Source organism: Platalea leucorodia, assembly GCF_965183815.1.
Source record: "Platalea leucorodia genome assembly, chromosome: 2".
In the NCBI taxonomy this organism is placed as follows: domain Eukaryota; kingdom Metazoa; phylum Chordata; class Aves; order Pelecaniformes; family Threskiornithidae; genus Platalea; species Platalea leucorodia.
The window spans coordinates 16,052,356-16,066,156 of NC_138824.1; positions in this window are offsets into that span (position 1 = coordinate 16,052,356).

A 13,801-nucleotide genomic window follows, 5' to 3' on the forward strand; every position below is an offset into this window, starting at 1 on the left:
GTGGTGTCCCTCAGGGGTCCATACTGGAGCCAGTGGTGTTCAATATCTTCATCAATGACATAGACAGCAGGATCAAGTGCACCTTCAGCGAGTTTGCAGATGACACCAAGATGAGTGGTGCAGTTGACACACCTGAGGGACAGGATGCCATCCAGAGGGACCTGGACAAGCTCAAGAAGTGGGCCCGTGTGAACCTCATGAGGTTCAACAAGGACAAGTACAGGGTCCTGCTCCTGGGTCGGAGCAACCCCCGGTATTAATACAGGCTGGGGGATGAAGGGACTGAGAGCAGTCCTGTGAAGAAGGGCTATAGGGGTACTGGTGGATGAAAAGCTGGACATGAGCTGACAATGTGCGCTCGCAACCTGGAAGGCCAACCGTATCCTGGGCTGCATCAAAAGAAGCATGGCCAGCAGGTCGAGGGAGGTGATTCTAGCCCTCTACGCTGCTTTGATGAGACGCCACCTGGAGTACTGTGTCCAGCTCTGGAGTTCTCACTACAGGAAAGACATGGACCTGTTGGAGAGGGTCCAGAGGAGGGCCACAAAAATGATCAGAGGGATGGAACACCTCTCTTATGAGGAAAGGCTGAAAGAGTTGGGATTATTCAGCCTGGAGAAGAGAAGGCTGCAGGGAGACCTTATTGCAGCCTTTCAGTACTTAAAGGGGGCTTATAGGAAAGACGGGGACAGACTTTTTAGCAGGGCCTGTAGCGATAGGACAAGGGGTAATGGTTTTAAACTAAAAGAGGGTAGATTCAGACTAGATCTAAGGAAGACATTTTTTACAATGAGGGTGGTGAAACAATGGAACAGGTTGCCCAGAGAGGTGGTAGATGCCCCATCCTTGGAAACATTCAAGGCCAGGCTGGATGGGGCTCTGAGCAACCTGATTTAGTTGAAGATGTCCCTGCTCATTGCAGGGGGGTGGACTAGGTGGGACCTTTAAAGGTCCCTTCCAACCCAAAATATTCTATGATTCTATGAAAAAACAGTACAGGTGTTTTAAAATGGAATTAATAATGAAAAATTTCAGCAGTCCCCATGTCTTAGCTTAATCGCTATATTTCCTCAGTGTCTTTGGCAACTCTCGAATCCCTTTTCCCTCTGGAGTATGGACATAATAACAGCTATTTGTCTAATTCATTGTGAATTTGAGGTTTTCATAATAAATATTTTCCTTATGTCTTAACTGTTTCAACTCCAGTCTTTTTAACACTCAAAGCTGCTGAAGTATACTGTCAACACAATATTTGGAAAACAAAAAGCTATGCTTGTCTTCTGTTTTTCTTTGGCTATTTAAATTAAACAGACCGTCAAATTCTGTGAGTTGCACAGCAGCAAATTATAACCCTCCCCAGATAATCCTGTATCTTCCTCTTCTTCCCAAATTTGTCATATTACAATTATTAATTCGGATGACTGTTATTTATAATCACTGATGCCAGTCTTGAATACACAGATTACAGGTTTAAAGGAAAATAGTGGTTAAAATGTAGTAGTGCTCTCCAGGATATTCATAAATCCTTTTCAGTCTGTGTTTGATGACAAATACTTGAAGGAAGTGTCCTAAGACCCTGCAAATGGTTTAAAATGAGATATTGCTGTTTTATGTTTTAATCAGCAGTAGCAAATTATTGCTAAAATTAAATGTTTGTCACAACTGACACATTTAAACAAAAAAGCTTGACTGAAATGTTATTCTAGCCATGCTGGCACTGTGCATTCTCAGATTTACAATAAATTATTTTACTAATAGGGTGGGATGCAGTCTTCTAAATATAGGTTTTGAGCTGCCTCCCCAGTAGGGCCTGGCACTCTGTAGACCTTGTTTCACATCTGCTGGTCCCAGCTGGGTGTCTTGGACACTACAGAGCAGCTGAGAAATGTGGTCCTGAACACCAGTATTCAGGCAACTGAACTCCACTCCATTATGTGTCTTATCTATCAGTTGATCTGTCCTAGGGGAAGGAAGGTAGAAAAAGAAGAAGAGGACATAACTCAGTTACCATTTCCATAACTGGTATAATTTTAAAAGGTTTTGAAATTACTTAACTAACTTCTGAAAATCAAGTCCTCAGTCATTCTTACTTTCCCTATGCATCAGGACTACGAGGAAGTCTTAGAGAGTCACTTAAATGGTTGGGAGGAAGTTCTGCAGTCTTCTTGTCCAACCTCTTGCCCAGCCTCTTGCTTAAAGTAGGACTGTTGCTGACACTAGATGATGGCTTCATGGCTTTACTGAGCTGAGTTTTGAAAGCCTCCAAGGGTGGAGATCTGGTGCTGTGCCAGGGCTGCACTGCTGTAATAGTGAAACAGATTTTCCTCATGTCCAGGCAGAATGTCTCAAGCCAGGAACTGTGACTGTTGCTCCTTGTTACACCATCTGTTGTTACAAAGAAGAGTTTTGCTCTGCTGCTTCTGTAAGTCTCTTTCAAGCAGCTGCTGACAACTATTAGATTTTCCCTCAGTCTCCTCTTCACCAGACTAAACAAGCCCATCTTCCTCAGCCTTTCCCTAGGGGCCATGAGCTCTAGGTCCCTCACCAACTTGGTAGTCCTCCACTGGACTCTCTCCAGTTTCTCAGTATTTTTCTTGAAATAGGGGGGGGCTAAAACTGGACACAGGATTCCTGGTGTTGCCTCATCAGTGGTAAATGTGGGCAACCACCACCTTCTCTTCTGCTCATGACAGTCACCCTAAGGTATCCCTGGATGCAGTTTGCACGATTTGCACTGAGAGCACAGAGTTGGCTGATGTTCAACCTGCTGCTGACAGTAACTCCCTGTCCTTTTAGGCATGGCTGCTACTCAGCCAGTCATTTCCCAGCTTGTACTGATGGACGGGGTTAGTCCACCTGGGCACAGAGATTTGCACTTTCCATTACTGAACCCCATGTGATTTCTGCTGGCCCAGCTCTCAAACCTGTCACGGTCCTTCTGGACTGAGACTCTATAATGCACTCTTACACAGTCCCTTCCTTTCTTCCACCTCCAATTTACTGTCATTCACAGATTTGCTAAGGTTCCATTTTTTTCTCTGCCTACTGGTCAATGATGAAGATGCTAAACAAGACTGCCTTAATACTGACCTCTGGGTAGGGTACCGTGTTTACAGTCTTGCAGAGAATTCACCATTGTATCTGGTTTACATTTTCCCTTTCAGTAGTTTGTTGTTGGTTCACATGTGTCAGATTACATTGGCACTGCATATTCTTAGCCTCAACAGACCTCTTAAAAACAAAATAAAGACAGTTTAGGTATAAGTGCTGGGAACATATGCTTTCCACAGAAAACAAAGACAGCTGGGTGAACTCAGTAACTTTGAAAGAATAGAGAAACCAATAATTTAAATATGGACTTAGGTACTAAATTTTTGTGATTAAATGTCATATTATTTATGAAATTTACTACTTGTACAGTGTCCAGATAATGCACTAATTTCTAAAGTCAGATACTTAACATAGGTGTCTAAGGCAGAAGCCGTATTTTACTACTAAATGCAGTAAAGGAAGATAGGAACAGAGAAACAGACCTCCAGCCACGCACACCTTTCCCCAGCAGGTACTTCACCCCACCTCAGAGGCACCTTCAACTGTTACAGTGGGATTCATCTCACCTGTTGTTAGAGGTCTACAGTGCAGATACTAAGGATCCTGTTAAAACTGATGTTGGGAAATAAGCATTTTTGGGGCATAATTCTTCTGACTGAATGTAGAAATCCACTTCAGGTTGTCTGTTTCTTCCCTTGGTTATATATGGGATGTTCTTATAATTGATTTAATTGTGGATGTTTAAGTTATGGACATCTACACCTGGTCAGCTGAATCTCGCCCTTGTTGACTATAGAAGGATCCTGTGGTTTACACAAATTCCAAGCTTCCATGCCTAAATGTAATTTGAATAAATATGTTCCTTCTTTGTGCTCTGCAATGGAATGCAGAAATGGCAACTGTCTTTTACTGATTTCCTTGACATTGACCAAGTAAACTTTATCTGTTGCTGTCAAACTTCTCATCTTAATGCTTTGCAGCCATTTTGAAGATGCATCTTTGCTGTACTCATCTCTGTTCTTCATTTTGGTCATTGTAAGAATGAGAGCGTCTGCAAACATCAAAGCTATCCCTTCCTTCTCCTGTACAGCCATAATGAGAGGACACCTCAGGAGATTATCAAAATGCAGCCTAGAAAAACATGCAGTGCTGTTCTCCAAACTATAAAATAAAGAGAGAGCAAATAGTAGTTGAAACTGCAGATGACAAAAAGAAAAATCTTTGATAGAATCAGAGAGGAAAGGAGTCAGGAGGAGCCTTTAGAGGGATGACAGGACTCAATAAAATACAGCATCCGTAGAAAATTAAATGAACTTAGCTTCTACTCAGCTGGGCAAGACTGACTCCACTACAGTAAATAAGCCACTTACACAGCTGTCATTTTAGTATTAGAACATATGCACAGTATTTTAATTTCTTGTAATTCTATAGAACTGAATAGAGAGCCTGAATCACTGATATTAACAGAATTTAGCTAGATACCTACTAGTATTGCATCAAATATACCATGTGGGAAGAATAATGGGATGCATATAACAATAATACAGCACAATGCCATTAGTAGCATTATCTAACTACAGTCTTTTAGTTTTTTCTCAGGGATTATGGGCAGAAAAGATATTTCCTGTTACTTGGGATCTGCTACCCTGAAAACTTCCCTTCTGCTTGATGTGGAACTTCTTTTGCAATCCTCAGCATCATTCTGGGGTGGAAGAGCCCTGAGACATGCCTGAGAGCACTCAGAGGCCTTTTTGGGTTATAGAACCACGATTTTGGACTTCAGCAGGGAAACAGGATCCTTCAGAAGGCAATGCCAGACACTATCTAGAAATCATAATTTGTTTGAAATACAACTCTTTTGTGCTGTTTCATATTTTGTTTATTACAGAGAATCCCAAGTCTGGGAATTGGGCACTTGCCCAATTGATCTCAATGGGAATTTGTGCAGTGAAAAAAAGATAGTTTATGTAATGTTGCATATGATAAAGCTCCTTAATGAAATCATGTTTTTATTGGCAATAAAACACACCCCCTTGCGTATAGTAAAGTTCTGTAGGTTCTATGGAGGGCTCTGGCGTGGGTTGTTCAGATGGTATTTCTTCTCTGGCAAGCTGTTCAGAGTCCTGACTCAAAATCCATATTGGTAATGTATACTTTTGGCAACTAATAAGGTGGTTAAAGTTTCTACCTCTTTTAAAGACTGTGTAAAACTTACAGCATATTTCTTCTGACTGCAGAGCTTTAAGAATCATTTGCTGACTACAGCACAGCATTACTCAAAGAAAATTTGTTGAGAAATTGACATTATTTACGGTGCAGCCAGCAGGGGTGGCAGCTAACATTTAATTACATATTTAAATGCCTACATGTTTTCCTATGAACACTCAAACAAGAAAAAATATCACATTTTATTAATAACATTAATGCCCGGTCTGGCTATTGTTCCTCATGGCAGGTGGTATTGCTTGGATCATAAAGCTGTAGTCATAATTATTAACAATTTTGTGATAATAAGTTACTTCCAAATGCAAGGATATAAAGTTGAACAAGCTCAGCACTATGCTCCCAGGGAAGAGGGTGGTCCTGCCTTCCCCCAACCAGCTGTTCCTACCAACTCAGAGAGCTGATTCTGACTTTTTTTCTTTTTGGTTGATTTTCATCCAAATACTTCCATGGTCTAGCTCACTGCATGACTATGTAAGCGTTAACAACAGTGGAGGTGAAGCAGAAGAAATTAACGTCCCCTAGAGTGATATCAAAGAGACTGGAACTTAGCATTTTGGATGAGGCACAGACTGTCCTAAGTCAAAGCAACAACATTACCAAACCTCATTACCTTCAAGAAATTAACTTAAGCATGTACACACAAGCTTTGCTGAATTTCAGTCATAAACAAGTCTTTTTGAGACTCAGAGATTAAAGCTGAAGCCTCTAGACAGACTCAATTCCATGAAACCAAACCAGAACGAACAGCACCCAAATTAACCTGTTTTCCAGCTTATGATGAATTTTCTGTTCAGCTTCCAGCTTTTGGACCCTTCTACCCCTCTAGCACTTCTCTTTTTCTTTAAAGCTATACCTTAAATACAAAATCTTTTTAACTGCAGAATGTTGGTGCTTTATATATTCTGTATATAAATAGTGTATTGTTATTTCTACCTCATTGTGGAACAGTTCTTGCAAGTGGTCTTTCTGGCTAATGTTTTTTGTTTCAAAAATTGCACAGGTAATATTTTTAGGCTCACTTACGATACTTAATGTGTATAATTAAAAAAAAAAAAACTTTTGAGAAAAAACCTGTAGCACAAACTGCTTTTAGGGTTTAGAAACTATCTCTCTTTACTAGATCAAAACAAAATTAATCCAGTTTCTCTACAGTTTGAAAGCAGCACTAAATTAAATTCTATCATCTTCTCTATCATGCTGCCAGTTCTGCTAAGAAATACAACATTAGAAATAAGATGCCACAGTATCTCTTGCACTTCAGTTCCTGTAAGGCGTCTAGCATTTGTTTCTCTGCAATCTAGGATTTTTTTAGCACAGTAAGTAGCTCAGAGGAGATTTTTGAGAGGGCAAAAGGATAATTTATAACATGTTACTTGACCCATTCCCCAACTAATAAGATCAATTCTACCCTCTGTGATACCTGAATGTCATGGGGAGTTAATCATCACAGCTTTTGGTCTTTACACAGTTCCCATCAGGCTTACTGCACCATGGGTTCCCTCAACCTAAAATCTCTTCACAAATTCATATTGCTCAACCTCTCCATGTTATCCCACTGAATTATTTCTTTAGGCTTTGTAGTGATGCATCACACACTCCAGTGGGCCCAACATTGAGTAAATTAACATGTGAGGAGTCTGCAGAAATTTAGATTTTCAAAGGTGATTTTCAATATCCATTTTGTCCATTAATGTGACTGGGAATTTGTAATCAGCTAGACTAGACAGCTTCCAGATAAATAAATATCTCATTTTGTGTTGGCTTTTTTTAATTTTCTGAAACCAGAATCAGAACTTCTATGTCACTTTAAAAAAAAATTAAAATCTTGTGAGTGCTAGTTTTTCTGTTGTTACCGTTGTTATATCTACAGTTTCCCTGAGTGCTCTTCAGTTCAGTCTTTTCCAGCAGTTTTTATTGGCACCCGTTGCTCATGAGTGAGCACTGGCCAATGCCAATGAGGTTTGACTGAGCAAGGTCACTGCAGGGACAGTAGGTGTGATCAGGGCTTGCAAATCACCTGCCATACACAGGTTAGAAATGAACCTGTTTAAAATTCAGATGTTTTTCTCAGAAAAATGGTTTTGGGTGAGATTTTTATCTTCGCCCTCTCAGGAAAACCTCTACAGAATATAAATATTTGTGGGAAGGATATCACAACAGTTTCTAAGTTTCACTATTTTGCAACTAATATCACACATCAGGAAAGCTGGGGAAACTGAAACCCTGATTTGTATTCATTTTTGGATGCGGGCACTTAGAATGTTTCTCTAGCTTGTGGTGATATCACATTGATGCATGTAAATAAATACTCAGCACAAGCTGAAAACTTTGGCTTAGGGGAAGCATGGCTGTTCTGAATTGCACAGAGAGGTTTGCCCTGTCATTTCACCAAAATATCTTTTTTGCATTCAAGATCTAATGTAAAATAATCAGCAGAACTACAACAGAAAGAATAATTGTGTCTTTGTAGACCAGAATTAGTTATCTTGTGAATCCAATTTGAAAAAAAAATAAAATATGGAGATGGGTGTGAAATGAAATCTTGCTTTTGAACACTGCCTGATATGGGAGGAGCTGACAAAAAGTGGAGCAAAGCAGTTGTGTTGGATTAGAAGTAACAGTTAGAAATATCAAGCTATGAGTTGTGAGCTTGTACCCAAACTAAGCTTGGGAGCTGGGGTTTTGCTATAGAACATTCTCTAGGAACATTGTAATGATCCATGTCACGAATGACATGATATATGACATTGTATGCCTGAAAAGAATTAGTACTCTACAAGCACGATAAATCCATCTGCCATCCATCCCGAAGGAAAGAGGAACTTGTACAGTTTCCTCTGCATCACTCCATCCATTTCAGCTGAATTCCAAACAAAGTTGGAATGGTAGGTTTCCCAGCCACTTGTACATTCTCTTGTCATAATTCTTTTTTGGGAACTTAGTCTTCCTGTTATTAGTTGGAATGTACTTTATAACTGCCCATTGCTTCAGCCTGTCCTAACAGTTCGCAATTAATAGACAGGAAGTTTACATTTTCTGTAGTTTTTCATGACTTTTTTGTTACATTGCATCCTGCCTTTCAGTCGTCACTGGGAAGTGAACGGAGACTATTGTTTGCCAACATACAGGGGAGAGGACTTTGCAGTGATCCATCATTTATTTTTAGTTTCACCAGATTTTAGCATGAAGTAATGGATGATGTAACCATCATAGTATAGTTGGCAAACACTGCCTTGGAATAGGCAGTGTGAATAAATAGCATTGTATTACTCATTTTCTGCAATGAGGAAAATGATTTATTTGCAATGCAATAGTGTGCTTGTGCTTAAATTTACCTTACTGTCTACAAAGTATGCCATTATCTCTGCATTCTGGTCTTATAAAGTCTATATCAACACCATATTTAACATGTATAACTGTATTTAACATCATATTTAAATTCAAACCTGTGTAACTAATAGCATGTTAAAACACTGTGTCAGGAAGGAAGAGGTGGAGAATCTTTACATAATCAAGTAGGAACAATAAATCTAGATGACCTTACTTCAAATCCCAGGGAGTGATGTGTTTAGTTACTGGTGACTCCTCAGCCCAATTACTCAGCTTTCCATCTACAAATGTGTCTACTGGGAGCAGCCTTCAACCTTCAACAAAAGCAAGACTTAAACTAACCCTTCAGTATTACTTCACATGAGCTGCTCTCCCTGTGCATCACCAGTCCCTACTCCTTGTGGTACCACTTGCTAGTTAGCTGTTATGTATCAGGAACTGAACCTGGGATGGGTCAGCCATAACACTTGCACTGAACTGGGATGTTGGATGATCTTGGCAAGGGAGCACTTGTTCCTCTCTGTTTTCCTTCCCTGACCTGGTTTAGATGTTCGCGTTATGGTCAGGGAAGTTGTCCTGCACGGACCTGTTTCTCTCCTGTGACTCTCAGGGGATATAGGCTGGGCCAGAGATGTGCATTTAGTCAGAGGAATCCCCTGTCTTATCAGACACCTCAACATTGCTAAGTTTCCAGGCCAAAGACCCAGTTAATTTTCCAGTGCCAGTAACTGAAAAGTAATGCACAATCACAACATAGAACTGAAGCAAAGATTCTTGAGGCCAGATTGACCTTCTTGCCGCTTTTAGAGGAAAGAAGGCTCATATTCATCATTCATCCTCTGTGTGTCTTTCCCCATTCTGTCAAGTGAAGGCTGATGTAGTAGATATTGGATAACTGTTTTAAGTCTTCGCCTCTATGTAGGTTGTGGCCCTACGAACCCAAGACTAGTTATCACCTTAGATGAAAATAATAGTGCTAGAAGATGTTCAAGGAGTTATAGCTCAAGGTGTTGCCCCTTGTGCATGAAATGAGGTAAGGAGGATGTTCAGGCTTTCATGCAGTTCACCATTTCCCTAAGATCTTTAGGCTTTGCTAGTATCTTGAGACAGTAAGACCTCTGGGTTCTTCTAAAAGATGTCTGAGGTGAACAGCAATGCCTAATTCAAAGACCTTGGCAGAGGTATATGTAGCCTTTCCTCTTTTCTTATGCACTGAATTTCTTCATCAAAGGCACATTTCTTTGATGTCTTCTAGATTTAAACACCCAAAAGACAAAGCATGGCTGTTAGCAGCCTTTCAAGACTTGTGCAGAAGAAGCAAAACTGCAAAATTCATAAAAAGAAATTCTGCTGAAGAGTTTCAGTGAACTATGACTAACAACCTTCAGTAACTGTGTTAGCACTGAGCAGACCTCAAAATTTCCTGTGTGAGTAGTGGAAGCCTGGAAGAGGAAGACTAGGAGAAAAATGAGAGGGTCTTGCATAGTACTTGTATTAAAAGCCTGAAAATAATTAAAATTTAGCTGTAGTGTAAAAATAATATTTTTCTTTGCCTGCTGATGAATTTTATCTTGATGGAGTAGGATTTAAACTTTTTTCTGCTGTTTTTTAACTTGGAGTTAAAACATTTGGAAAAGCTTATATACATGTATATGAAAAAATATATAGTGTGATATATCTTTTATTTATATATATGCATACACAGCTATATTTATACATACACAGATGTATTAGCAAGATGCATTTGATCAGAGGATTGTTCCATTTTGGGTTAAATGGAGGAGGAGTAACTTCTTGGAACCAAATGCAGTTGACGAAATTGCTCAGAAAAATTTCTGAGGCTGGAAAAAAACATCACAACTTCAGTTTAATACATCATACACTATTGTACAGCAAGTTTCTCAGTTATTCAGTACCGTATCAGGTGCTCTACAGTCAGGAAAGTTCATAAGGTCTTTGGCAGTTTTCAAGGACCACCCAGATAATTTAGTTGTTCTGGACCATGCAGTCTCCATGAGTTTTCTCTAAGTTACAGGCCTTATCACGGTCTTTTTAAATTTCCAGGCTGCATTTATCTATAGGCAACTTTTTGCCTATTTTATGCTGCACCCACGTAGTCATATAGCTTGCACAGGTTTTATAGAGAGTAAATATCAATATTGTCTGTCAGCCTTCAGTTTTATAACCTAAACAAGGTACTATGTCAGGTTGCTTCTTTCATCAAACCAGTTGATTGATTGTCTACTTGTATGCCCCTGAAGGCCATTGTCACCAGGTATCAGACACTCTGTAGTTTAGAAGGTCATAATGCAGTGGAAAAGCCAGGAGGCATCAATGGGAATAACAGCTCACTTAGTAGATGACCCACAAACATAGTTTATAGGTGGGTTATCACTTTGCCAACTTGCAGCCATTGCTGATTATTCAGTAGGGTCCTACAGGAATATACAACATTGCATTTTGTAGTCTAAAAGCAAATTGTTGTCTTTAAACACATGCCAACAACAAGAAAACTTTGTCAGCCTATATGCAAATCATTCTAAACATGGTTTTGTTTTTTCCTTAATGCAGATATTTGCATGTCCATGTGAGATCTGCTCTATGCAGGGAGTACTCTCTGGTCTCTGTTTTCCAATAGGCACTGCTGTGAAGGGCAAAGAAAGCAATTTAGTATTTGGTGAAAGTTGCATGGCTTGTTAAAATGCTTGTCAGACAAAAGTACTTATATACTCAGATAAAAAGCACTCGATGCTGGCCAGAGCTCAGTGCAATCAGCTAGTAATATTAAAATGTGAGGGCTAGTTTTCATTTGCTCCTTGAATTAGCTTTATGCAGAAGGACTTTTTAAGGGATACTTTCATTTTGATTATTAAAATTGCTGACTTAGCCTGCATTGTTCAATCCTGAAGATTTCAGGTATGCAGTAGCTGCATTTCTCAGTGAAACTAATTTGCTTACCTTTTCTTGTTAGAGTCTTAATTTGGACCCAAGTGTCTTCATTTTAATTGAAAAAAACAATTAGTCTTCTTCATGGAAGCCTGCATGGCTTATCTTCATTTAATAATCAGTTAGGTAATTGGTGTTCAGATACAGTTTAACTGGGAAAATTGCAGCATTTTGCCTATGGGGGGCTATTTGAATACTGAAACTGCAGCTTCCTATAAAGCAATCGATTCCTTGAGGGCACACAAATCCTTGCCTGACCTTTTGAAATAAATTAGCAACAGAATCCAAGGGTTGGTATTTTGATGTAAACGTTGCAATGAATGCCATCTGTCAGGTATCAGAATGGTTTAATGAAGGCCTTGTTTACATCAGGTGCTCTCCGAATTCAGGAGGATGCTCTGGGGGCTGTGCTGCAGCCCAGCCTGTATATTCCAGTAAAGCTGGACAATTTGCCTTCCTATGACTTAATGAGAAAATCTATCTGGAAGCTGTGAAATACTGCAGTCTCCAATCTTTTCACAATTTATGAAAGATTCCCCTGTAATGGCTTGCGGAATGGCGTTAGTGGCTGCTGACTCTGATGGACTGACAGAGTTGAAGCTGCTGCAGCTCCATGTGCCCACAACCAGCTGGCAGTGGGGCCGAACTCGTATTCCCATAGGCACACACACACACATGTGCAGGTGGGTCTTGGTTGACCCCCAGACCCTTGGGCAGTTGATCTGGACCCTCTGGTCCCTCCAGCAGCCAACTTGGTCTCTCCAGTCACTGATACCATGAACACACTGGCCTCTGGCCCCCAATTCCACCTAAGGGGCTGTCACTGAGACCCCCACACACCCCTGCACACCAGACAGAGCCCTTTGCCTGGGAAAATAGCTAGAAATAGGGTTCAGTGAGAGGCCAGGACAGAATGTGCTGGTCACACACAGGCCACGGCCAGGCAGGTTGCACTGACCAGCCTCTGCTTGCACATGACCAGCCCTTTTCATCCCCTTACCCCGCTGTTTTCCCACTCGCTCCTTCCCAAAACACCTTGATCCTCCCTTTCCCCATCCTTCCTGGAACATCCCCTAATAAGTCCTGTGCAATCCTGAAATGCCCTTCCCCTGCCTTCCCATAGTGATCCCCACTTCCCTGGCAGTGATCCTGCAGTCTGTGGGGTGATGGGGACCCTCTCCTGTTGGCTCATCGTGACGGGTGTCCCCTGGCCCATGGGCTGAGGCTTCCCAGGGCAGCCCAGGGGAGAGAGGGTTGGGGGCTCCATTGGTCTGATGAAGTGACTGGTGCTCCCTCCTGTGCCAGTGTGGCCCTCTGCTTCTTCTTGTGTGCAGGAAGAAGCCTTTAGTCACATAAGCTAACAAGTTGTGTCTGTTTTATTAATGAACCAGACATTTTCTACAGTTTGGGGGGAAAAACCCTCCTGCAGGGATGTTTGGCCCTTCTCCTCACACCACATAAGATACATGGCTCTGTCTGGTCCTTGAATTATCATATAATAATAATAATAATGTTGGGTAGGTCTGGGGCTAGAAGAAGACCATCTCCAGAGGTCCTTTCCCATCTCAGCCGGTCTGTGATTCTTCAATGCATAATAGTTATTCATTTTGGGGGAGGGAATCATCTTTCTTCATATACTAGGTACAAGTGGAAATACCATATTACCAAACCAAATTGATTTGTTTATTCTTTGTTTGGTAAAAGGCTACTACTATGACAGCAAATAGAAAGGTTGGACAAAATTGTATGGATACAAACAGTGGTTCTCTGGACGACCTTCACTTGGAGAGGGTATACTGATTTCAGTGCATCTGCTACTTGAGATGATACTCTCCAAACTCAAACACAGACCAAAAAGGTTAAGATGTCTGCCCTTATTAGTTATCTAATAAAAATGCAATGAATAAAAGTTAAGGGGTTTTTTGTTATGTCACCACCCTTTATATCAAGATATTTGAAAGATACCCAGTTCTTTTTATCCTGTTCTCTTCATACTGGTTCTGAAACTGAAATTCTTTCAACTGAAGCAGAAATCCTTTGTCAGCTTGAAATTGGAGCATCTAATACAGTAACTCTTGTTACGTAACTAGTTCCATTTTTATTAAAGTATGTCTGTGCCACAGCAAGTTTCTATAAGCAATACATAAATGTGGTTTTGAAACTCCATTTCAAAAATCAGGTTTTATAAATTCAGTTTTGAAATATGATTTTTCCTACCTATAAACGAATTTCAGACCAAGTCTTAAGT